Source organism: Chlorocebus sabaeus, chromosome 16 (genome assembly GCF_047675955.1).
Source record: "Chlorocebus sabaeus isolate Y175 chromosome 16, mChlSab1.0.hap1, whole genome shotgun sequence".
In the NCBI taxonomy this organism is placed as follows: domain Eukaryota; kingdom Metazoa; phylum Chordata; class Mammalia; order Primates; family Cercopithecidae; genus Chlorocebus; species Chlorocebus sabaeus.
Genome location: NC_132919.1, coordinates 31,116,652 through 31,144,388, shown reverse-complemented (window position 1 = coordinate 31,144,388; position 27,737 = coordinate 31,116,652). Strand labels below are relative to the sequence as shown.

Here is a 27,737-nt window from a genome sequence, read left to right as displayed (position 1 = left end):
AAATATTTAAGAATGATATGTAAACCTAAGTACAAATACCCCAGTATTTTAAGTATGTAGAAAAGTAATCTAATTCTCTGGGGCACAAATTGAGTTATTAAATGCAGTACAGTGTTTTTACAGCACACAATTCTAGTTATTTGTATTGCATCAATGACTAATTACATTGTTGTTTACCTTATTTATTTAGATTTGAGTATATGTTACTTTGTAAGTGATCCTAAGCCATCATTCTAAAAACAAATTAGTAGAAGCCCTATGTTCACATTCCTCTTTAAACAGATATTTGAATTGGATTACTAAGTATCTCATTATCTGAAAGCACTTAATGCTCCATCAGCTTGGGGTTTCCTAAGCAATGTTCACAAATTAGTGAGAACAAAAGTGAAATAAATTCCATCTGTGAGGACTTACCTGTGTGCTATTAGTAATGGGTGCTTTTCATAGGTTTCTTGCAGTAAAAACTCAGCGTGATCTAACACTGCAAAAAATAACAAAAAGCTATTTCTTTCTTCTCCAAGTGAATATCATGTGCTTCAAAAAATGTTATTCTCTTTCTCAGCAGAATTTTGAAAGCCTTTTCTGATTAGATTAGCACTCTATTAAATTGCTGCTTAGTATTGTGTTGGCTTCTACTTTCTTAAGCTTGACAATATTCTATTGATCACAAGTCAGTAATATGTTTATGAAAACTTAATATATCCCTGCTTTTTGCACTCATGTCAGTATTTTTTTTTTTTTTTTTTGAGATACAGTCTTGCACTGTCACCCAGGCTGGAGTGCAGTGGCGCAGTCTCAGCTCACTGCAACCTCTGCCTCCCGGGTTCAAGCGATTCTCCTGCCTCAGCCTCCCAAGTAGCTGGGACTACAGGTGCATGCCACCACACTCGGCTATTTTAAGTAGAGATGGGGTTTCACTGTTACACAGGATGGTCTCCATCTCCTGACCTCGTGGTCTGCCCGCCTCGATCTCCCAAAGTGCTAGGATTACAGGCATGAGCCACTGCGCATGTCAGTATTTTTTAAAAACCCTTTTCGTATAGAAAAATCAGAAAATGAGTATTAGGAAAAATTTAAAAACCCAATTTTTCCAATTAGTGATAACCATTCTTAATATTGTGTGTTTATCTGCCCAGATATTTTTCTACTTACATAGGTTAGATAAATGCCTGTATGATTTTAAAAAATAAAAATGCGTTCATACCACAAAGCAGTAAAACACTGTATCCTTCATTTACTACTGCGTTTTTAACATCTTATGTCAATAGATAATGTCTCTGCTGCATTAATTTTTGTCAGCTTCATGTTCTGCTGTATTTCAGAGCCTCCTGTCTACCCTGCTTGCAGTCATCCCACTTTAATCTAGGGACAGTAGCTCCTGGGGGTACTATGCTGTTACACATTTTTAGTATTTTCTTATATCCAATGATAATTGTGTGATAAATGCTATTTAAAGCATCCTGGCTGCTCTGAAGGTAGTGAGTTATCTGAGTTGATCGTTCAGTCACTTGCAGATCAAATTCCTTGTTCTACTCTTTACCCCCTTCTCACTGCTGCACTTGACTATTCGAAAAGGAGCATCCCACATATTTTCATCAGATGGAGAATTTTGCTCTAATGCTGAATATCTTGATTTAAATGTTACCACTTTCTCTGTTTACCTCAGTTATCCAGAGCACAAAGAGAATAAAGTAAAATTTATTTAATGGAACTAAAATTAAAATATATATTCTAATCAATTGACTTTATTCATAAGAAGACTGTTGGCCGTACTAGGCTGGGAATGGTGGCTCAAGCCTGTAATTCCAGCACTTTGGGAGGCTGAGACGGGCGGTTCTCGAGGTCAGGAGATCGAGACCATCCTGGCTAACACGGTGAAACCCCGTCTCTACTAAAAAAATACAAAAAACTAGCCGGGCGAGGTGGCGGGCACCTGTAGTCCCAGCTACTCCGGAGGCTGAGGCAGGAGAATGGCGTAAACCCAGGAGGCGGAGCTTGTAGTGAGCTGAGATCCGGCCACTGCACAGCCCGGGCGACAGAGCGAGACTCTGCCTCAAAAAAAAAAAAAAAAAAAAAAAAAAAAAAAAAAAAAAAAGGAAGACTGTCTCATACCTTTTCTGGGAGCTCTTCTACCCCTAGCTTTAGACAGGACTCTAGGGCTAAGCTTCAGTTACCTGGAAAATTTGATGTGAATTAAAATAAATTATTCTTAGAAGAGATGTCTGTTTATTTGATTAGCGGTGAGTGGGTTGGAGAGACCGTTTTATGATAGGTCTCATGCTAGGCACTTCTCATTGCTGCTTCACAAAAATCCCAAAAGGCCTGTAGTCTAGTCTCTGTAGTATGTCTCTCATTTCCTTATTAGTTTAAAAAACAACATGAAGCCGGGCTTGGTGGCTCACACCTGTAATCCCAGCACTGTGGGAGGCCGAGGTGGGCAGATACTTGAGGCCAGGAGTTCGAGCCTGGCCAACATGGCAAAACCCCGTCTCTAGTAAAATACAAAAAAAATAGCTGCACTTGATGTCACAGTTCTGTAGTCCCAGCTACTTGGGAGGCTGAGGCATGAGAATTGCTTGAACCCAGGAGGTGGAGGTTGCGGTGAGCCGAGATTGCGCCACTGCGCTCCAGCCTGGGTGACAGAGCAAGACTCTGTCTTCAAAAACAAAAACAGAAAAGAAGAGAACAGCATGAGACTCAAGTTCCCACCCCTAGAAAGTAATTGAGCTGGGGTACAACCTCAGGTCTGGCTGCAAAGCCAGAGGTATGTGTATAAATTCAAAGTGCATAAAATAACTTTTAGCCACATGATTTTATCCATCCACTTGAAAATGACTGTGTCTGATGTTCTGATAAACATCTGTCCCAAAAGGTGGGGATGTTAAGGAAAGCGCCCTGAGAAGACCTTACTAAAAAATGCCCTTAATCTAAGTATCTAGTTCCCTTATTTCTCAGCTCCTCCCTGTTAGATGACTCTTTTTTTGCTACTATTTCAAGATTTCATCTTTAAAGCAAATGTTTTGTTGTTTATTTTGGCACACACCATAGCATATTTTCTTTCTAGCATTTCCATTTTTGTTCCTAACTTATTTTCTCCTGTCTGTGTGGAATTGAGGCGGTGTAGCTCAGTGATGAAGTCCTGAGCATTGGAGTCAGACCCGAGGTCTGCCTTCTGACTGTCGCTTACTAATAGTGTGGCTTTAAGCAGGTTTACCCGACTTGTATGTGTGTGCCTCAGTTTCCATAGCAGGAATATAGTAGTCCGGCACCAACAGAACTGATATAACAGAATACAACACCATAGAGTGGCTCTGAAGTTTAAATGAGAAAAATGCACATCTAGTACCACCTTGCCTCTTAGCATGAAGCAGGCATTCAAAATAGGTTAGCTTTTCTACCCCTTTTACCTCTTTAAATAATATGAAATAATTGATTTTGCCCTCTGGCTTACATAGCATTTTCCCTCCCTCCCTCTGCATGTAGTAGCTTAGAGAGAACATTTAGAACCTGGCATACCTGCCCAGAGCCTGCTCATTCTCTGCTTGACTCATTCACTTACACACCTGTTTCCTGTCTTCTTTCTGATAGCATGGGAGAAAACAAACAGAATCCAATTTACTTACACAGAACAGTGACCTCTTACCCAACACCTTTCTGGAAAATAATGCCCGCCTTTAGTATCCCTGGCTTCCACGTCAGTTTCTTTCACTCATCCTTAACTTGAAGTGTTTTTCAGTGTGCTTTCAGCCTCTCCCATGCTCAGGGTTTTGGTCTTTGCCCAGTATTCAGCGGTTTGTGATCATGTGCTTTTGCCATTGGTGTGGTTTTGACTTGGTAAGAGTTATTTCTTAATGCTTTGTAATGTTATCCCTATTTCTTTAGTGAAAACCTTAGTTTATAAGTAATGATAAGCATCATATTTTACTTATAAATCAGATTTCTGAAAATATTTTTCTGCTTTAGTGAGAGCTGGATTTTTTTTTCAAGGTTGCTTTTTCCTCATTGCTTTGGCATAGAAGACGATTCCTTGTGTACATAGTCACTGACCATCTGTTTTGCGGGCTGTAGATTCTAGAGTTTGCCTTTAAACTTAATGATGTCTTTTTTTCTACTCTTTCCTTTTTGGGGGGTGTTCTTGTCAGTTGAATAGATTGGAGGTTTTAAAAATATAGAAATAAATACTTGTTTTTTACAAAATGTTTATTAATTTTTTATTGTAGTAAAATATATTTAATATAAAATTTACCATTTTAGCCATTTTTAAGTGTACAGTTCAGTATTTCTGTAGCATTAAGTACTTTCACATTGTTGTTCAGCTGTCACCCCTACCCATTTCCAGAACTTTGTCATCATCTCAAACTTCAACTCTGTACCTATTGGTCAATAACCCCCATTCCTCCCTCTTCACAACACTGGTAACCACCATTATACTTTCTGCCTCTATGAATTTTTTCATTCCAGGTACTTCATATAAATGGAATCATACAATATTTGTCCTTTTGTGACTGACTTATTTCACTTATTATACTGTTCTCAAGGTTTATCCATGTTATAGCATGTGTCAGAATGTCTTTCCTTGTTAATCCTGAATAATATTCCATTGTGTGTTCATACCTCATTTTGTTTCTCTGTTCATCCATCGATGGGCATCTGGGGTGTTTCCACTTTTTGGCTATTATGAATAATGCTGCCATGAACTTTAGCGTGCCAATAAATTTCAGGCCTCTGCTTTCAATTCTTTTGGGTGCATACCCAGGAATGGAATGCTAGATCATATGGTAAATCTATTTTTAATATTTTGAGGAACTACCATACTGTCTTTCACATTTGGTGGCAGCATTTTTCCTAATATACATTCCCATGTTTTACGTTTTACATTCCCATGTTTCCTAATATGCTCATATAGCATTTTTAAGAAGTTAAAAAAAAAAGTATATGTTTTCAACTATGATTGTATCAGAATTTAGCTGGAAATTATGAAACAGCATGATAAATGCATTACCAAATGTTGCACTTCTTAAATATTTTCTCAAGATATTTTTATGTCCATTAAATTAGTTTACTATTAGTACTAGTTTGTCTTCTATTCAAATAGAAATTTTCTCCTATCACAAGAGTGTGGAAGATCCAGTGTCCACGGTCTTCTATATCAGAGCAGGATTTTTGGTGTGTGGTGTCACCTATATAAATTACATTGTGTTCAGTTTTATTAAATGTCAAGTTTTGTTAGATTTCAGATTCTAGTAACATAGAAATTACTGAAGGGATGCACAGTTTTCTACAGATAAATTTTCAGGCCATGATTTACTCATTTGCAACTAAATATTTAAACTCCTATTCTTTTTAAGGTAGTAAGCTGGCTACTGTAAGAAAAGCATCTCTTTAAAAGCATTCGTTCATTCATATCAACAAACTTTTGTTGACGTCCTGTATGCCAGGCTCTGCCAAATGGGTGGGGATGGAGATGTTGATTGCAGATAGGTGAACAGGCAAGTCTTTATTAGACTTGTATGGTTAAGTTATGTGAAGGTGGAAGTACAGAATGCTTTGAGAGTAAATGGGATGGGGCAAGCTAACCAATAGTTGGAGAGGAAGGGAGAATGTATCATCAAGATCTCTAAAATACCTCAAAATTATTCAGGAAATGTATTCTCCCTAGAATAGTTAACCCCCAGAATAAAGTAGTAATACTTTTTTTTTTTTTTTTTTTTAAAGACGTAGTTTCACTCTATCACCCAGGCTGGAATGCAGTGGCAACATCATAGCTCACTGCAAGCTCAAACTCCTGGGCTGAGGAAATTCTCCTGCCTCAGCCTCCCAGTAACTGGGACTATAAGTGTGTGCCACAGCACCTGGCTAATTTTTATCTTATTTTTTTAATTTTTGGTAGAGATGAGATCTTGCTATATTGCCTGGGCTGGTCTTGAACTCCTGGGCTCAAGCAGTCTTCGTGCCTGGGTCTTCCAAAGTGCTGGGATTAGAGGCATGAGCTACCACACCTGGCTATGGTAAACATTTTTATAGCATTTTAATATCATATATCACTTGTGAAATGAGTATACTGTTAAGGAAACAGCATTCGACTTCTGTCATGCCCAGCAATTAAGACTATCAGTAGTTTTAAAACCTTATGCATATGAATATGTGACCTTGCTTAAAGAAAAATTGGGCCGGTTGCAGTGGTACACACCTGTAATCCCAGCAGTTTGGGAGGCCAAGGCGGATGGATCACCTGAGCCCAAGAATTTGAGATCAGCCTGGGCAACATGGTGAAACCCTGCCTTTACAAAAAATACGAAGATTAACCAGGCGCGGTGGCACACGCCTGTAGTCCCAGCTATTCAGGAGGCTGAGGTGGGAGAATCACTTGAGCCTGAGAGGTTAAGGCTGCAGTGAGCTATGATCATGCCCCCTGTACTCCAGCCTAGACAATGGAGCAAAACACTGTGTCAAATAAATAAATAAATAAATAAATAAATAAATAAAAGGAAAAGAAAAGAGAAATCTTCCTGAAATAAGAAATACCCTGTGTTTATAAAGTAATGTATTATGGAAATTTTTGTTGCGATAGTACATGATTTCAGTTTGAAAATGTTCTACACCCAAACAAGCTCAACGACTATTTCTAATATCACATTTTCAAAAGGCCACAGCTGAGATAACAAAAATATGCTGCTATTCTTTAATATTTTCTTTACTTTTAATTTGGCTTACTTTTTTATCCTTATTTTTTAATTACTAAAGAAAAACATGCAAGTAACAGTCAAACAATCAGAAGTAAATGAAGTAAAACATGAAATTTCCTCCCTTTCCTCTCCTCCACCAATTCTACTCCACAAAAGTAAACACTGCAGTTTAGTGTGTCTCCTTCCAGAACATGCAAGCATTTGGACAACCAACTACTATAAGAGGAGAGAGGAAGGAAGAGCAGGAGAAGGCAAGGGAGAGAAATTGTGCATACACATATGTACATTCAAATTAAAAAATAAAGAAAGTATGCCATAATAATGTTCTGTATATGGTTTGTTTTCCATTTACTAGAAATGGAAAGTTAGATCAGAGTACCAGCTCCAAAGAAAGAGGTCCTGGGTCAATTCTGAGCCATCACTTAGCAGCCAGGGGACCTCAGACAGTAATGCAGTCTTCTTCAATCCTAATTTTGTCATCTGTCAAATAGGGGTAATTATTTGCTCCTTAACAAGGTTGTGAGGATTAAATGAGATACTATGTGTAAAGTACTTGGGGGAAGTGGCTGGCACAGAACCCCAAGCTCTGGACAAACAGTAAGCTGTTAGTTTTATGGGTACTGTAACTAGGATACCTGACCCATTATGCTATGCTTTGCTGTGTGAAAGGACAAATATCTCTTTATTGTTCTTTACTTTGCAAAAATTGAACTTTAAAGCCAACTTTTCAAATTCCAAAATGAAAGTTTATTAGTCTATTGAGTGCAGTTGCTTTGAATTTATAAGTTCAATTTTGGGAGAATTAGTACCAACTTTCAGGGTTGTTTTGTTCCAAATGAATCTCTTGCGTTCAGCATATAATTTGATTCTACTTTGTGATCATTCTGAGAGTCTTGTTTTTAATGGTTTTATATGACAATTTATTGACATGACAGACATGTTTGGTCTCAGTTCTGTCTTTATGTAATTTTTCTGCCTTTAGTACTTTTTTTTTTTTTTTTTTTTTTGAGACAGAGTCTTGCTCTGTCGCCCAGGCTGGAATGCAGTGGCCGGATCTTGGCTCACTGCAAGCTCCGCCTCCCGGGTTCACGCCATTCTTCTGCCTCACCTCCCAAGCAGCTGGGACTACAGGCACCTGCCACCATGCCCGGCTAATTTTTTGTATTTTTAATAGTGACTAAAATACACTGTGTTGGCCAGGATGGTCTCGATCCCCTGACCTCGTGATCCGCCCTCCTCGGCCTCCCAAAGTGCTGGGATTACAGGCGTGAGCCACCGCGCCCGGCCTAGTACTTCTTAAATAGTTTTTGCATGATGTTCACTGTTTGTGTTGCCTTGCTTTATGTTTTCCTTTTGATAATGTGAACACCTAACATTAGGTTTTTTTCCTAGTAGTTACTTTTACAACTATAACTTTACATTCCCTCTCTCCGTTTGATCACTCAATTTTTAATTACTTATATTACTATTATTGGTTTTCCTAGGTATATTTCGCCAAATTGGGGATATATATGACCAACCTATGGGCTTTCCAACAACCTGTGGCTTGATTTGCAAAGTTTAACTCAGTTTTAAGCGCTATGCATGTTGTCTAGATTGAAATTCAGACTTAGCCACTTGCTAGTTGTGTAACCTTAAGCAAGTTACCCAAAGTTCACTATGCCTCAGTTTCCTTCTCTGTAAAATATTATGTATATGTAATGAATGCTGCAGAGGTTAGTAGTTGGGCTGATCTTCTAGCTGCATAGTGTCATCGGTGCCCTGACCCTGGGTGACCACTCACTTAGCTATCCTTGGCTTATGACTTTTGTGCTCATGCTTGTCTTGTGGTCATATGATAGTTACTCCACCTCCAACCTCTCATCAGCATTCTAGACAGGAAGAAAGAACAGGAGGAAAAGGGGTGCCTATACTGAGGAAGCAAAACTTTACTAGAAACCTTCAACTTACATCTCATTGACCAGAACTAAGTCACATGATCACCCCTTCCTGAATGTGGGAAATAAAACAAGAATATTTACCATGATAATTTTACCAGACCAAGTAAAAGTCATGGTTAAAACCACTAATTTTAAAATGCTGCCTGTGGTTGGCAGAATTATGCCTCACCATCACTGCTTTCAAAGGATGTCCATAGCCTAATCCCTGCATTCATATTTTGTCTCTTTCTTTCACTTTTTGAACAAAAATCCTATACTTATAAGTAAAGGGAGTTTTTCCCTGAGAAAACTTTTCCCCCCAATCCCTAGTATGGACGAGTTTGAATTTGGTAGTTTGAATTTGGATCTGTCCTTGGAAATTCAGTTCAAATACAGGACTAGATCTCCCTGGATCCATAGAGAAGCTCCAGTCAAAGATGTGTGTGTGTGTGTGTGTGTGTGTGTTTTACTTATCTTCAGCTGACAAAGGTTGGCAGTTGTAGGCCACTTGGCCATCTCTTATTTCTTTACCACAAGGATTACTTCATCCTTATTTGTAATTCCTAAAAATAAGTTATATTTTATGTACATATGTATTCATTCATTTTTTTTATTTTAGTTTGTTGGTATAAGAATATTCCCACAAGTTAAACAATGAAAGCGATGATTATACTAGACATATTAATGACTAATTATGCCTACCCACCACCTACATCATTTTCCCCCCAGCTTAATGGAGGTTTTATTGACAAACAAAAATTATGTATGCTTGCAGCCAGTCATAAAAAAGAATGAGATCATGTCCCTTGCAGGGACATGGATGGAGCTGGAGGCCATTATCCATAGCAGACTAACACAAGAACAGAAAACCAAATATTACATGTTCTTACTTACAAGTGGGAGCTAAATGATGAGAACACATGGACACATAGAGGGAAATGCTAGACACTGGGGCCTATCAGAGGGTGGAAGATGAGAGGAGGGAGAGGATCAGGAAAAAGAACTAACGGGTACAAGGCTTAATACCTGGGTGATGAAGTAATCTGTACAACATACCTCCAACACACAAGTTTACCTGTATAACAAACCTGCACATGTACCGCTCAACTTAAAATAAAAGTAAAAAAAAAAAAGTAGGAAGAATGAACAGAAAGAATATACATATACTTAAAGTATACAATATGATGTTTTGATATATGTATACATTGTGAAATTATTACCACAATCAAGCTAATTAACGTAGTCATCACCTTATATAGTTACTCTTTTGTGTGTAAATGGTGAGAATATTCTTCTATAACTGAAAATTTCTACCCTTTGACCAGTATCTCTCCATGTCCCCCATCCCTTGACCATATATGACCTCATACAGTCATAATCGTATGAGGTTATGACCTCATAACAACCATTCTTTCTTTTTCCATGAGTTCAACTTTTTAGATTCCATATTGTAAGTGAAATCATGTAGTATTTGTCTTTCTGTGTCTCGCTTATTTCGCTTAGCATAATATCCTCCAGGTTGATTCATCATTTGTGTCACAAATGGTAGGATTTGCTTTTTAAAACTGAATAGTATTCTATTTTATGTGTATGTGTTTATATCACATTTTCTTTATCCATCCATTTATCAACAGACACTTTGATTCTTTCTGTATCTTGAGACTAATGTGAATATGCTGCAGTGAACGTGGGAGTGAAGATCTCTCTTCAAGGTAGTGATTTTCTTTCCTTTGGACATATACCCAGAAGTGGGATTGCTGGGTCATATGGTAGCTCTATTTTTAATTTTTTGAGGAAGCTACATACTGTTTTCCGTAATGGCTGTACTAGTTTGTATTCCCACCAACAGTGTGTACAAGTTCCCATTTCTGTGCATCCTTGTTCTCACTTTTTTAAAGAGAAACTACCCTTCTATGGCCTTACTGAACAGTGATCATGTTTTGAACCACTTGATTCCTGTCTCCCTTTTCTCCCCCTGCCACATCTGGAATAGGACGTCATCCAAGGATGACCACCCTTTGGGCTTACCAGCAACCTGTGGCTTGATTTGCAAAGTTTTACTCAGTCAGTTTTAAGCACTAAGCATTTGTCTAGATTGAAATTCAGACCTAGCCACTTGCTAGTTGTGTAACCTTAAGCAAATTACCCAAATTTCGCTATGCCTCCGTTTCCTTCTCTATAAAATATTAGATCCTTATGATGTAGTTTTGAGAATTAAAAATAGTTAAGTCTTTAGAACAGTATCTGGCTCATACTCAAAGCTTCATAAATGGTAGCCATTATTATTATTCTGCTAAATTTAGAATTAAGAAACTGAATAAGTAAAAGAGTTACGAGGAGAAACTAAAGGTAGAGCGTCATGAGATAAAACAGTGGTTTTTATTCCTTTTTGGGGTCATTGCCTTCCTGAAGCATCTGATGAAAGTATGGACATTCCCTTCAGAAAAGTTCATAAGTATACATAGACAATCAAATCAAGGTTGAAAGCACCTGATGCAGAGAATGATGGGGGGAGACCACAGCAAGTCAAAGCCATGTCAGCTGTGAGAAGGAGCAGAAACTGCCACCAAAGCAGAAGGAACTGTTGAGTAAACGGAGGGGAATGGACTGAATCAAAAGGCAGAAACAGAAGCTGGGAGATAGCCCTTCAGTTCCGGTCCAGTGATTTCTACCCCAGAATTCCTGTGAGATCTCTGTTTATCTCCTCACAGCCAACTTCCCTGCTTATAACCAAGTTAACATAGCCTCCTGTCTTGCAATCACACTAGCCGAACCAAAAACAAAATGATGAAACCAACTTTTGCATGATGAAGCATTATTGCTGTGTCATTTCAGATTTCTTTCAGCCAACATTATGAAGTTTTCCTGTGGTGTGATTATATCAACAGCAAATGCTTTCAGAGTAAAGTGAATAACCAGCTGTAGTTACTTTTCAGCAGCTGCTAACTTCCTTTTTTGTAGGTTGAACACTTTCCAGGCATATCCTAGTGTTCAACATTCCACTTTAAGGAAAAAGCAAGGGAGAGGTAACATCAACCTACCTCTCTAGTAGAATTCTCTTTTATTTCGATGAATTTTTTAAAGTTTTTAAGCTGAAAATGAGGCAGAACTTCATAAGATTTTGTAGGTAAAAAGTATTTTAAGGATTTTTCCAGGCCCATTACATCCAAAGAAAACTGGACCCCGGTATTCTATTGCATGCTTAGTCTCATTTAGTCCTCACAATAACCTTATGTGGTATAATACCCTTCCTTACAGATGAGGAAGCAGGCTTAGAGAGATCTGACCAAGGGATCAGATCTGCCCAAGATCACTATAGCAAGTGGTAGAACCAGGATTTGAACTCAGGGTTTTCTGACTACAAAGCGTATGCTGCAATGCTTCATTGGACTCTAAAACTTAGGCTAGAGAAGAATGAGACTTTCACTTTATTTTCCCCATTGGTCTCTCTCCCAGCAGCTGTTCTAGAAAAGAAGGCTGGAAACTTGCAAGCCCCATTTTTTTATCCTTGAGCTGGGTGGGTCTTGAACGTGTCCATCGAGCATCTGCCTCCTTTACAGTGTCATCTCAAGTGGTGTGGTACCTTCCCCCTGGGCTGGAGCTATTATTGGATACTTAGCCAACCCTCCTTCCATACTGAGGCCTTCACATGGGACCATAGCTCAGCAGTGCTGGGGAGGATGGTCAGAGACTGCAGGGGCAGGGGCGACCCACAGTTTGAACAGAAGCATCACTAAGACTTGTTTACAGACTATTTGCAGGATAGGGGCATGGTTAAGAGCACTGGCTCTAGAAGTAGACTACTTAGGTGAATCCCAACTCTTCCATTCAATACTTGTAGGAAGAGAACCTACTACCTCTTAAAGTCTCCATTTCTTTATCTGTAATGTAAGGTATTTCTTTAAAAGAGCGTAACATATAGGGTTGTTGTGAAGATTAAATGTGATAATGCATGTAAACTACTTAGCTCAGTGCCTGGCATGGTAACGCTCAGTAAGTGTTGGCTATTACTATACTACTTGAAAACAGTTTAGAGAAAAAGCAAAGAAGGAGGAACATCAACCTCTCTACTGGATCCTTTTATTTTGGTTAATTTTGAGTTTTTGAACTGAAAACAACTGATAAACATATAGGCTTTTATAGCTGGGAAGGATTACTTTCCTTGAAAATGGGAACTCCTGTGTTTAGCTGTCAAAACCAGTTTTTAAACTGCAGTCATTTTATGAGTGTAAAATATTAACTTCAAAAGGCACAGAATGTAAATGCATTTTATTACTGTAATGAAGAGAGGTAGAAATATGTTCTTGTTCCAAGTTCTTTTGTTGCTAAACCATTAAATGATCTGGCTGTTGTTTTCCTGTTTCTCAGCAGCATAAAGAAGCTTCAGTCTTCAGTCTTCATATCTTTTTAGAAATGCATAAAATTTGTAGATTTCTAATGTATTCTTGTAACATTACTGTTAGCCAGGCATGGTGGCTCATGCCTGTAATCCTAACACTTTGAGAGGCTGAGGTGGGAGAATCACTTGAGGCCACGAGTTCAAAACCAACTTGGGCAACATATCAAGACCCTATATCTACAAAAAAATTAAGTAATCACTGTGAAGTAGCTAGCAGATAATTACTATTTTTATTTTATTTATAGCAATACATCTAGTACCTCATTAAATAGAATTTGAGGTACAAGTAGTTACTTACCTAAGTTACACAATTTTTCCTCATCAAAAAAGTTTTTATTCTGTGGAATCTCTTGCCATTTGTCATCCTTTTCTTTAGTTAAAAATACTAATTTTTATTATTAAAAAAATTCAAAAAGGGACTGTATTATATTAGAAGAAAGACTAAATCCTGTGTTTGTGACAAAAATGGGTTAAGGTTTTGATATTGAATTTTAAACTCATACTTACGATACATCCAGGAATTTTGCATAATATCTACAGTTGAGGTGAATGCATCCCTTTATTATATTTAGACCACTTAATATAAAAACAATGAAGTAACTCAGGATTTACTAATTGTAAATACACAGTATAAGTATTTTTAGAGAAAAATTATATGCAAATGTTTTTTTCCTTGCCTAGAATTTGAAGATATTGTTAAAAAATTGCAATCCATTGCAAACTTGATTGGTTAGAATCAAACAGAATTATTTAAAATTTAGTTTTAATAGTACTACAGCAATCAGGTGGAGAGAAACCAAAATAATTATTAAAATAATTTCAAAGTTCAAGACGAAAAGTAACATTGGACTAAGTTTCCAACCTTTCCCTTGGTCTAGGACATTAACCTTCTCTCTTTAGCTGTCTAACCCTTATGTATCCTTCTGCGCCCTGCGTTTGTCTCAGTGAAGCCTTTCCTAACCTGGTGAGGTCTCATGTTTAATACCATGTGAGCACTGTGCCCTCTTCCTGTATCTCTAGTTTGTCTGTATTGTAATAACATAGTTGTTGATAATTTTTTAAAACTGTTCCTCACTTGACTCTAAGTTGGATCAGGACAGGAACCAAATGTGCCCTTTTCACCATCAGATGCTTAACATAGTGTTAAACATCACACTAGACCCACAGACCTTCTCAATAAGTATTTATTGACTGATAGATGAATGGATTCCTTGTTTAGGATGTTGTAACTGAGAGATATTGAGAAGAAGCAACTGGCTACTTCCCACAGGTTTTCAGATCAGGTCACCATGGATAAATGATTTGTTATATTTATAAGCCCAGAAATTTAATTTTATCATCTTGATTATCAGTTATTGTTACTAGTAAACAAACTTACAAGAAACCAACTTGTATGAGAGAATACAACCTCGAAATTTACATAGGAAATGTACCTAGAAACTGGGGCTTGTGGTCTATACAGGTGTGGCAGAGACAGTAGTCACTTACCTTGTTCTTCTCAACATTTCCTACCTAGCTTGCAGTTAGATCAGGACCACAGGACTAACCTGTGGTATTGGCCAATGAACTCTGCATAGAGTGATGTATCACTTTGAGGCCCAGAGAATTCAGAGCCAGCATGCTTTCTTGTTTGTTTTTTGTTTGCCAAAGTGTATGTTTTTTAGACCTCCTGTTCTCAATGGCAAATCTATGAGAGGGAAGAGGGCTGCCTGACCAGGATTGGACTTAAGCATAATAACTGTGCTTTTAAAAAAATTATGAGAATAAGAGCCAACATGAAAATTTAAAGTATTTAAGTCATTATCATTGATATTTTTCCATACTTTAGAAATAGTACTCGCAATTCTTGAGCCACGAGTTTGGAATGGTTTCTTCTATTTCTTCTACCACAATATTTTTGGTGTCTTCCTGATAAATAAGGAAAATCCAGGTTGAAATGGGCAACTTCTATAAGTCAAGAGCCAGAAAATCTTTTTTCCTACAGTTTATGTATTTTAGCAGTAGTTTATGTAGCAAAATGGATCTCTTATGAGATAATTTTTTCATTAAGTATTTTTTCAACAGAATTATATTTGAGCCTTGAGGGTCTATTTTCTTCAAGATACTGTTAAGCTCTGCAAAGGTGAGTAAGTCATATATCTTGTCTTCAGGATTTTACCGTCCGTAATAGACTGCTAATTATTCACCAAAATGTGTTTCATGTTCTTTGGTGGCACATCCTCCCTTGCAATTATGTGTCATGTGACAGAGTACTCACTAGTGGAATTTTTGAGGTCTAGACACTTCTAGGTCTAACTCATAAAAGCCTCCCACAAGTGATTCTCCATTCTCTGCCCCTTTTGCTGGCTGGCTGCTGATGCGCGAGGTAACTTGAAGTCATGTGTTGAAGATGGAAGCATTTTTGTCAGACATGCTACTGAACAATTGCACGGAGCAAAGGCCCACTCCCTCCCCACAGAAGCATTTGTATTGTATGGGTAATAAATCAACTCGTCGTGTAAAGCCACTGAAAGTTTGGAATTTATCTGTAATTGCTATTAGCATTACTCTAGGCAACTTTCAATAGATAATACAGCAATTCCAGTGTGAATATTTAAATTTTCAACAATGATTAATTTATGTCTTATTTGTAATGCATCCTGCTTGGAAGAGACACGTTTTCATTTAAAATAGTCTGCTAATTCTTTGTCTTGCTTTCATTACTCAATATTACATGTCTCTTCTTTTAACAGCGAACAAATGGCTACTCTGATTGAGGAGGTCCTTCATTATCTTCCTTCCTTTCACACCATTTTATAAGGTCATTTATATGGTTTCTGTGCTTACAAATTCATTGAGCATTTACTATTATAAGTGCAGTAGGAAAAAAGAAGGAATAAATTTAGAATGTCAACACAGAACTGTTTTTTTGTTTTGTTTTGTTTTGTTTTGTTTCTTGAGATGGAGTCTCGTTCTGTTGCCAGGCTGAAGTACAGTGGTGTGATCTCAGCTCACTGCAACCTCCGCCTCCCCAGTTCAAGTGATTCTCCTGCCTCAGCCTTCCAAGTAGCTGGGACTACAGATGTGCACCACCACACCCAGCTATTTTTTGTAATTTTAGTGGAGATAGAATTTTACCATGTTGGCCAGGATGGTCTCAATCTCTTGACCTCATGATCTGCCCGCCTTATCCTGCCAGAGTGCTGGGATTACAGGCGTGAGCCACGGCGCCCGGCCAGAAGTGTTTTTTATGTGACTGACCTGAACTCTGGCAGGTCACTTTTCTAAAAAGTGTTGCTACCTGGAGAAAGTTACCACATGTGAAAGCTAGTTTGTATTCAACCTTCCACCTAATGCCCAAGGCAGCAATCTAGTTATTCTTGATTCATGTATCTCCTCACCATCTCCACTCCCATCTGGTCAGTCACCAGATGAGGTCAATTGAGTCTCCTAAATATCTTTTGAATGTGACTACCACCATGCTCCAGCATAGGTTTCTATTAAGCGTACCATGGACGCAGCCGTCTCTTAACTGGTCTCCATAACTCCAGTCTTAAGACTTCCATGCTGTAGCCAAAACTTCTTAACATGACTTGGAAGGCCCTTGCATCATCAACAATTAATTCTCCTCTCTTTTCTCTATCTTTCCTTTCGTTTACTGTTGCTGTCTTCTCTGTGCCTTGTGCTCCAGGCTTACTGAACTTCTTTTCATCCTTTAAACATGCTTTTTTCTTTCTGAAGCCTCTCAGCCTCTGTTCCTGCTGAGATCTTCATGTGGGACACTACTCTTACCCACTCCTCCTCCTCCACCCCATTGCCTCAATAATTCCTACCGGTTCTTTAGTTTTCAACTAAAGATGTTACTTCTGGGATCACCTTCTCAGTCCTTGAGGTCTGCATTAACTGCGTTTCATTTGTACTGTGATATATCTCCCTGCATTTCCTCTAATAGCTCCTTTGCTATATTTTCCTTTTACTTGTCTGCATCCCCTACTGGGCTGTCTGGAGGAACACAGACCATAGTTATGTTGATCACCATTGTATCTAAGCCCTTGGCATATTGCTTAGCACAAAAAATATTTGTTAGATAAATGAGTAATAGGTTGTGTAAGAACCTAGTCTTTTTTCAGACTTGTCTGTAGGTGATATTTGAGGATATAGGACTGAAGTCAGTGCCAGAATATCTTTTCGCATATTGGGAAATCATCAATGTTTCCATTCGGAAAAGTAAGAAGACCATTTACAGGAGAAATGATTGAATGCTGAATAGTTGTTGAAGATTGAACTAACAAGATTTGCCAGTGGATTGGATGATGGGTGTAGATGACTCCACATGTACAAGTTGTATTTGCTTGGAAAATTGTTCATGAAAAGTTAATGTCGCCATTATGGTTAAGGTGATTGTGAGAATTAAATGGCGTGTTATATATAAAGCCTCTACCTAGCCTAGTGCTTAGCATTTTGTAGGTACTCAATAAATATTATTTTCCTGTTTGTAAGTGACTTAGTACTTTGTTAAGGCAAGGAAGCTGAATGTGTTATAACATGCTGCTGTTTCTAAGCAAAACTGTGCAGCAGGTGAAGTTGGTGTCCAGTGTCTGCTGGAACTTCTGCAGTCCTCTCCGTTGTCCTACCCAGAACCCCACAGGCTATATCTCAAGGTCAGTACTCCTCCCCTTGACCTGGTACTCTAGTTGTCTCTCCAGTTCCCGCACTTGGAAGGCTTATTACTATCGTGTTTCATTCTGACTTCCTCTAACTTAAGTGCAGGTAACGCAACATAAAGAGTTAAGAGCATTTACTCTGCTGTCAGACTGCTGGGTTTGAACTGTGGCTCTATCACCCCTGACCCTTTGTAACCTTTCACAAATTACTAGACCTCTCTTACCCTAATTTTTTTTTTTTTTTTTTTTTTACCATATGTAGCATAGGACGGGAAATTCTTAGAACTGTGAGAATAAAAGAGATAGTTCTTTTAGTACATTTGAAATTGTGCCTAGCACATAAAAAGCACTGAATAATTGTTTGCCATTTTGAGTCATAATCATACCTGATGACTTCAGCTACTTTTGTGTAGCCCTCAATATCCCTTCTGTACCAGTTCTTGAATCTCTGCACTCCTGTCCTCTCATCCATCCTTTGATCTTGTTTCCATTCGGAAAAGTAAACCCAAACTCAGAATTCAAAACTAAACTTATCAACTTCCCTATTAAGGCAAGCTTATCTCTTTTTGTAGCAGAATGTGTTGGCTACAAGTAGTAATAGAAAAACCCAAATAAAAGTGACTTAAACTACAAGGAAAGTTATTTATCTCCCATAACAAGAAGTGTAGCAGTAGAACGGGTCCTGGGTTGGACAATTCAGTTGCTTAGTCATGTTTTCAAGGACCCAGGTGCCTTCCATCTCCTCAGCATTTTGACTTGTCCTTTTAGACTGGCTCTCCTCATCTCAAGATGACAACTCAGGCAACATGTGCATATGACAGGTTTCAGAAAGGATTACCCCACATCTTTACTCACATCCGAGAAAAACTTCCTAATCTCATCAATGACAAGAGGACTGGAATTCCCAGCTTTACCTTAGACTAACCAAGATCCATTCTCTTGGATCTGGGGATAGCATTCCATTTCTGGAGCACATGGCTGGGTAGGGGCGAACACCTGAACAGCATCAGGGCCCTACTGGCAAAAAAAAAAAAAAAAAAAAAGAGGGTTGGGGGATAAATGTGGGTAGAGGGCATACTGTGTCTACTGCAAGGTTAAATATTTCATGATTAGAAGTAAAAGATCTAAAAATGAAGAATTAGTAGTGACATTGAAGTTAGGGAAACTGGGTAGTAAGTACTGTAGAAAATCAAGTCAGACCAAGGATTGGGACTGGAGTAGCGGGGATGGATTTGGGAGATGCAGCATGCATCCTCATTGACTGGACATAGGGAGGGGAAGAAAGGTCTCAATTGATTTCCATTTTCTTTTTGGCTAAGTGGATAGCCATTCATGGAGATGAGGAAGACAACAGGATGAGTAGGTTTAACTGGTAGAGGTTTACTTGAGCTATGTTTTAAACGCATTGAGTCTGGGATGCCTAGTGAGACATCCTAGTTGAAATATCGTATAGGCAGTTGGAAGAAATGTCTGAACTGGAAATGTAGATGCCCTTTTGAGAGCAGGAACTGCTTCTTCCCCTTTTCTTCGTTATTGTTGGTATCTCCCGGTCTCCTTCAAGTCTTCCTCATTCTTTGGTGCCTCTCAGGCTGATCGCCTTCTCCCTCTGTCCTTAAGGAATACACTCACTTTTGGTGAAGCTGTTGCTACAATTGCTGTCTGTCTGCCAAGGTTTCAGTGTAATGCCATAAGGCAAATAACCTAAACCCATTAAAATTAATTCAGAATTTAAAAGGTCAAATAATTTAATCTACTTTTTAAAAGATTCATGAATATTAAATTACCAAAAAAAAAGATGACTCCTCCTCAAACAGAATACTTTTATCCTAAGCCCAGGAAATTGTGATAAGTGGACAGTTATTTAAAGGCATATTAAAAGTTAGACTTCTCATGCCTCTAATCCCAGCACTGTGGGAGGCCGAGGCGGGCAGATCACTTGAGGTCAGTAGTTTGAAACCAGCCTGGCCAACATGGTGAAACCCCGTCTCTACTAAAAATACAAAAATTAGCCGGGCATGGTGGTGGGTGCCTGTAATCCCAGCTACTCAGGAGGCTGAGGCTAGAGAATCGCTTGAACCCAGGAGGCAAAGGTTGAGGTGAGCCAGGATCACGCCATTGCACTCCAGCCTGGGCAACAGAGCGGGACTCTGTCTCAAAAAAAAAAAAGTTACAGACTTAACCTTATGGTTCCCCAAAAGTATAAACATGTGAAACAGAGATCAGGAATGTTCAATCATTTGCGATTTAGACCTAAATTACTAGGGAAAATCCCCCAGTACATTCTGACACAGGACACCCAACCATCTTTACCTTTTCTGAGTCAGTGAACTCTAAACTTCAGAGTCACCCTTAGAACTCTTTGTATCTGCCCTTCTGTTTCTCTTGCCACCTACTCTCCCCTCCCTTTCTCAGCCTCCATCTGCTGTCTGGGTGCTCTTCTCTGCAGCTTCCTTACCCTTCAAATATAGTCCCTTGTCACATTGGTTCCTGACTCTGGCTACCCACTACTTCCTCCCCTTCACCACTGCTCCCCAGTGTTCACGTACACCTTTCAGCCACATCATTCTCCTGGCTGCTTCCTGCTCATGCCTCTCAAGGTCACCTGCATGCCACTGCTTTTGCTTTGTCCTGGCCTTTTCCCTTCACGCTTTACTTAGCCCTTTCCCACCGCCTTTAGGTATAGAAGAAGCGTTAATTAGTTTTTGCCTGTCTTTAGAGAAGCAGATCATTGATCATTGTGAATTTGTACTGCAAATGCTATAAAGATTATCAGCTCACCTGACAATTATAGTTGGACCCCTTCTAATAAGATGATGCAAAAGGGATGTCCAAGTATTAGCAGTTGCTGTTATTGCTGAGCACAGAAACACTGCATGAGTGCCTCTTGTTTTAAAAACAGCCCAATGGCTAGACACAGTGGCTTACACCTGTAATCCCTGCACTTTGAGAGGCCAAGGCAGGCAGATTACTTGAGGCCAGGAGTTTGAGACCAGCTTGGCCAACATGGCAAAACCCTGTCTCTACCAAAAATACAAAAATCAGCCAGGCATAGTGGCACATGCCTGTAATCCCAGCTACTCGGGAAGCTGAGGCGTGAGAATCACGTAAACCCAGCAAGTGGAGGTTGCAGTGAGCCAAGAACATGCCACTGCCCTCCAGCCTGGACAACAGAGCAAGACTCTGTCTCAGAAAAAGAAAAAGAAAAAAAAACAGCCTAGGCCAGGTACAGTGACTCATGCCTGTAATTCCAACACTTTGGAAGGCCAAGTGGGAAAGATTGCTTGAGGCCAGGAGTGCAGTGCAAGACCAGCCTGGGCAACATAACGAGACCCCCATGTCTACAAAATAAAAAACAAAGAAATTTAGTTGGGGGTTGTGGGACATGCCTGTAGTCTTAGCGACTCAGGAGGCTAAGGTGGGATGATTGTTGAGCTCAGGAGTTTGAGGCTGCAGTGAGCCATGATTGCACAACTGCACTCCAGGTTAGGCAACAGAGCGAGACCCTGCCTTAAAATCAAAAATAAAAATGAATAAAAACCAGTCCAAGGAGGGTGTGGGAGAGCAGGCATTTTCTTTGAGATACAATTTAGAAATCTCTCTCATATCTACCCTAAATATACATATGCATGTGCATGTGTGTATTTATATGTACATATACATACACGTATTTACATATATACATATACATATGGATATACATAAAGGCATAAAATTTTGCATGCAAAATTTCTCAGTGTCTTAGTCTTTCAGGCTGCTCTAACGAAATGTCATAAAGTAGGTAGCTTATAAATGGCAGAAATTTATTCTCACAGTTCTGGAGGCCAGGAAGTCCAATATTAGGGTGCTGACATAGTTGGGTTCTTGTGAGTGACCTCTGCTGGGTTGCAGACTGCCACCCTCTCATTGTATTATTACATGGTGGAAAAAGAGTATGTTAGCTGTGTATCCTCTTCCTTTTAGGGCAGTAATTTCATTCGTGAGGGCTCTACCCTGATGACCTGGTCACCCCCAAAGGCCCCCTCTCTAAATACCATCACATTAGGAGTTAGATTTCAATGTATGAATTTTGGCATGGCAGGGGGTGGGATGCAAATATTCCATTCATAGTGCTCAGAATACATTAGAAATTGATAGCATTGGTTATAGTCAGATAAAAGCACCGGAAGTTCTGGAATAAAGTGTGAAGGGAACCTTTTCACTGCATTCCATTTGTATCTTTTGAATTCTGATTATTGGTGTATTACTTAAATATTTCTTTCAAGTTTACCTTTTTTTTAGAGACAGGCTCTCATCCAGGCTGGAGTGCAGTGGCATGATCATACCTTACTGCAGCCTCGAACTCCTGGGCTCAAGCAATCCTCCTGCCTCAGCCCCCTGAGTAACTAGGACCACAGGCATGCACCACCATGCCTGGGTAATTTTTAAATTTTTTTGTGGAGACAAGGTTTTATTATGTTGCCCAGGCTGATCTTGAACTCCTGACCTCACGCAATCCTCCCACCTCGGCCTTCCAAAGCATCAAATTTAGTATTCTATGACCCATCAGTTCTCACTTCAAGAAATTTCCCCCACAGAAATACTTGTTTGGGTTAGGAAAATTGTGGGTAAGGTGATGTTAATGATAACATTGTTTATAGTAACAATAGCAACCACAAAAGCAGGAGAAACCTAAAACTACCTCAGTAGGGGCTGATGTCTTAATTATAACATATCTATGCTGTTATTTAGGAAAATGAGGTATGCAAATATGGTAATGTGAAAGGGTTGCTGATTTAAGATAGGGTAGGTTATACTGCAGTTACAAACAACCCCCAAGTCTCAGTGACTTAATGTAAGAAAGACTTATTTCTCACTCACATAAACTTTTCTGTGAATCCAGGGGACTCTCTAGGCAATCACTGAGCACACAAGCTGCTTTGATCTTGTGGCTCTGCCATCTCAAACACAGAGGTTCCTCAGTCACCAAAGCATGTGCACACCAGCTTTTCTGTGCTTTGGCCCAGAAGTGTGTGTGTATCCCACAGCCTGTGTGGCAGAGCTAATAGTATTCTATTGCCTAACTCCCACAGAAGTGTGGGAGAACAGATGAAATGTTTGGGATATAAGCCTGCTTTACTATTTACTGCTAATGTTACCTTTAGTATTTAAGACATCCTAATTGAGAAAAACATGTAGATCAGATTATATGATATATATCACATAGACAAGATATATTAATATGACACATGGGGTACAGTGTATATTTTATATATTATGTATAATTTTATTTTAAATATGTATATACATACACAGGGTATAGGAACATAAAGTTTTATGGAAGAATATATAAGTTAACAATAGGAACCTTTAGAGAGTGGAACTAAGGTTACCCTGTTTAAATATTTTTACTGTGATTTTTTATATTTTCAACCCAATAATAAAGTTTAAACTGGTTTAAACACTATAGTGTAGTCTTTACCTTTTATTCATACATATTAAAATAGTAGGATTATTGTATATTAATTTTTGTGGGTTTTTTCCAGTCTGGTTTAAATTGACTTTGTGAAATCCTCCTTGAAAATAAATTCAAGTTTGAGAAATCTGAGTTGTGCAACTGTTGTTTCACCCTAAATGAAATTAACTTATAGCCTATTTATGTGTGTATATCATATGTATAGACTAAAGAGAATTGCCAAATTAACCTACATTTTTATTAATATATCCTATGTTATTTACTTAAGCCTTACATGTTGCCAATTTTATAAAATAGGAAATGCCATTCACTATTTACTCTGCACCACTCCTTTCCTGAATATGCTGGAACTAAAGGGCAGGCAAAGAAATAAGTAATTCATTCATGGTGAACAAGCAAGGAACAGACTAGCAACGCCTTGGAAAGCCAAACACCCTTGGAGCTATAAAAACATAGTAACAGATGACATAATCCTTACTTGGAAGATTTATTATTAATCTCTTTAGGCATTCAAAATGTGGAAGTTTGGCCAAGCATGCTGGCTTACACCTGTAATACCTGTACTTTGGGAGGCTGAGGCAGGAGGATTGTTTCAGCTCAGGAGTTCAAGACCAGTCTGGGTAACATAGCGACACCTTGTCTCTAGTGAAAATTTTTTAAAAATTTGAAAGATTAGCTGGGCGTGGTGGCATGCACCTGTAGTCCCCAGCTGCTTAGGAGGCTGAGGTGAGAGAGTCACTTGAGCCTAGGAGGTTGAGGCTGAAGATTCACTTTTCACAGATTAATGACTATTTCTGCAAAGCCAAACATTCTAATTTACAAATGGGATATATATTAAATATACATTTAAAAAATACATTTAAACTCTAATTGAAAAACCAACAACATTAACACCTTAGGTATGGTGCGAAAAGGTTACTTTTTTTGTTGTTTTTGTTTGTTTGTTTTTGAGACAGAGTCTCGCTCTGTTGCCCAGGCTGGAGTGCAGTGGCGCGATCTTGGCTCACTGCAACCTCCGCCTCCCAGGTTCAAGTGATTCTCCTGCCTCAGCCTCCCGAGTAGCTGGAACCACAGGCATGTGCCACCACATCTAGCTAATTGTTTTGTATTTTTAGTAGAGACAGGGTTTCACCATGTTAGCTAGGATGGTCTCGATCTCCTGACCTCGTGGTCCGCCCACCTCCGCCTCCCACAGTGCTGGGATTACAGGCATGAGTCACCACACCCAGCCATAAGGTTACTTTTATAATCATGAACTTCTACCTCTCATCAGAATCCAGAAGGCCGTTTATTCCTTGAAGTTGCAGGTAACCTGAAAATAAAGATGGTGAAAAGCCCTAAAGACGTGGCTTGAGGTCCTATGTCTATCAGGGAATAACTCTGGGAAGGAACACATAATCTTTGAAAAAGCTCTTCCAGAAATGAGATCCAAGAGCGATGCTTCTTTGAACCAGCCCAACCTGAATGAGCTGCCTTAACCAGGGTTAGACTATCCTGTAAACATCAGCTTTTAAAGCTGGCATTTTTTTTTCAAAGAATTATTTGGCCTTGAAGTTATTTTTGTTTTATATATAAATGCTGTCTAATTTTGATGGTTTCATTGCTTCATTAGTCATCTCTGCAAATAACACACTTCTCCATCGGTTTTGGCTTCAAAACCAGACTCAATATGTGAGGAAATCACACCTCCAAGTAACAGCTAGTACAATCTCTTCTGGTCTTCATTTCTCTGAACCTGCTTCCTTCACCATAATTTGGTTTGCTATGACTGTACACACAGAAAATACATGTATTTTGGGGACAATGAGTCCATAAAGCTTATTTTGCAAAGGATTAGGCATGAAACCAAAGTAGGATTAAAAATAAATGATGTACTTTTTATTTCCCTAATGTCTTAGTGTATTTGGGCTGCTATGATGAAATACCTTAAACTCAGGAACTTATAAGCAACAGAAATGTATTGCTCACAGTTCTGAAATTTGGAAAGTTCAAGATCAAAGTATTGATAACAGATTTGGTGTCTGTTGGGATCCATTCATCATAACTGGTGCCTTTTTGCTGTCCTTACATGACAGAAGGGGCAAGCAAGCTCCCTCAACCCATTTTTATAAGAGCACTAATTCTATTCATGGGGGTGGAACCCTCATAATCTAATCACCTCCGAAAGGCTCTACCTCTTAATACAATGCAAATAATATTTTGAGTTAGAATTTATATAATACCCTTAAATAAGACAGTTTGTAACATGATCAGACTGTGTGTGACTAATCCAGCTTGTGTCACACAGGACCTTATCATGCAACCTCACCACGTGAGTTTGATAGCATGCAGACGCTCTATACTTTGTTGAATAAAATGAGTCCACTGATCTTGCTCTTGGCTGCCACTGTAATGTCAAATTGTCCTTAAAGTTACTAAACTCTTAATTTCCTTACTTATCACAGACCAAGCAACAGACAGTTTGGAGACTGGAACCCTTGAAATAACACTGTTCTAGGAACTATTGGAGAATATAAACAAATGTAGAAACATTTAAAATACTAGATAGCAGTGAAACATGTAATTGCTTAAAAGGGCAATAGACAAGATGCCCCAGTGCAACATCCAATTAATTGGCAAATAAATTGTAGAGACAGTAATCGTCCTGAAAGTCCAGTGCAGAGAGAAAGATCACTCCAGGCTAGAGGTGTCAAGAAAAGCGTTATGGAGATGGTGGGTCTTCAAATAGTTCTTAAAGGACAATGTTTAAAAATAGAAATTGTATCAGTTTTATTAATAATTTTAGTACATTCCTATAAACTCCAAAGTAAACCCTAGTCATACTAGTTAGTGTGAGTCATACTATTAGAGCCCTCTGTATCTATGTGTTCTGCATCTGTGGATTTGACCAACTGCTAATAGAAAATAGTTGGAAATCTGCATCTGTACTGAACATGTGCAGACTTTTTTGGGTCATCATTCCCCCAAAATATAGTATAGCAACTGTTTACGTCGTGTTTGCATTGTATTGGGCGTTATAAGTATCTGGAGATGATTTAAAGTATACAGGAGGATGTGCGTAGGTTATATGCAAATACTATGCCATTTTATGTCAGGAACTTGAGCATACAAGAATTCTGCTATCCACAGGAGGTCCTGGAACCAATCCTCCACTGGTTTCAAGGGATGACTGCATATAAATACTAATATTCCTAGATAAATCTTCCATTCAGCCTTTGAATGCAAAGGGAACTTCCCTGCTTGTGTTCTTTTTTAAAACAATTTTAAAAATTGAAAAACAAAAGTCTTTGTTCTCTTGAATCATTACAAATTTCCTGGTAATTACTGTGTTTGGAGTAGATTCTTTATAAGTGGCACTACTCTGTAAGATTCCTTTAAAAGCTCTGCTTTGCAGATGTTGTTTTGTAATATGGAATCAATCCTTGCCAGCAAGAGTGAAGTTTATATTGCATCACTTCCTTTGCAAGAGAATTGACTGCAGGATCCTTGGGGTTAGGGTCATTTTTTTTTTCATTGTTTTGCAAAGTGTGTATTGCCTATTTATGGTGTTAGAACTTTTAGATTAGTCATGACCAGATATTAACTGGAACGATTATTACACCTGTCAGCTGGTAGTGCAATGTATATAAGCTATAGATGATTTTTTCCCCAAACCAGTTTCATAATTTGTAAACGTTAGTTTCATTTTAAAATAGGATAACATCCTTTTAAAATATGTATTTCCAGCTTCTCTTGAAAAATTGGAAGTTCTGGCACAACTTGGTTCACATTTCAGAATGGGAACCATCTGCTAGAGTTAACAGCTGCTCACTTTATACAGGGCTCATGCTTCTCACAGCCCCCACCATGCCCTATTTGACTTACTTCCTTTCTGTTCCACTTATCTTTGCCTGTCTAACTTCCATGAACAGTTTGGCTACCGGACTGGTGTGTAATAGTGTGATTTGGCCGCCAAATCTAAAACCACAACAAAACAAAACCTCCAGCTTTTTCAGACCAGCAGATACCTTTCCTAACTTGATTACGCATCATTTGAAGAACAAAATCATATATCATTCTGTGTTTATTTAGTTGGTTGATCACAGAAATAGATTATTATAATCTGTATAAACAAGTGAAATAGGTATGTATGTATCTATGTGTTATAGATATACATACACACATATATGTATATGTAAGAATAAGACAGATTTGAAAACATTAACAATTGGGCAATCATCTGAATGAAATTTAGGAGTTTTTAATGGTTTTCTTAGAACTTTTAAGTTTGAAATTGTTTCAATATGAAAATTATTTTAAAAGTCAAACTAACTCTTAACCACAGATTTTTAACAGTGAAAAATATTTTTCTTTCCTAAGTGATTAATCCTTGTCAGATTAGTCAGGATTTGAGAAAGGGAAAATTTAAGACCAACTTAATTGATACCATGTTTTACAAGTTATTTCCCAGAAAAAACATTTTTTTCTTTAGCTGATATTAAAAATAAAACTTAGAAAAAATATTTTTAATGCATAACAATGGAAGCAATTTGTCTCTGCATCCAAACTGTTAGTACCTTGACAAAATAAAGTACTCAAAGCATAAATAAATGTGTTGCTTCTCTGTGTCCAAAGAGGAAGCTTATTAGCAAAATATAT

General features: G+C 38.4%; 1 protein-coding gene across 2 annotated transcripts in view; it reads left to right on the top strand.

The window, feature by feature from the left end:
* Window positions 1-27,737, top strand: part of MYO1D (myosin ID) — a 376,912-nt gene that overhangs the window by 45,003 nt on the left and 304,172 nt on the right. The window contains exon 1 of one of the 2 annotated variants that reach the window (XM_073004844.1): window positions 10,298-10,317. The exons of the other annotated variant lie outside the window; for it this stretch is intronic. The gene's annotated coding sequence lies outside the window, so the exon portion shown is untranslated. Of the gene's footprint in view, window positions 1-10,297; window positions 10,318-27,737 lie in introns of those variants that run through there. 2 annotated transcript variants of the gene reach the window in all.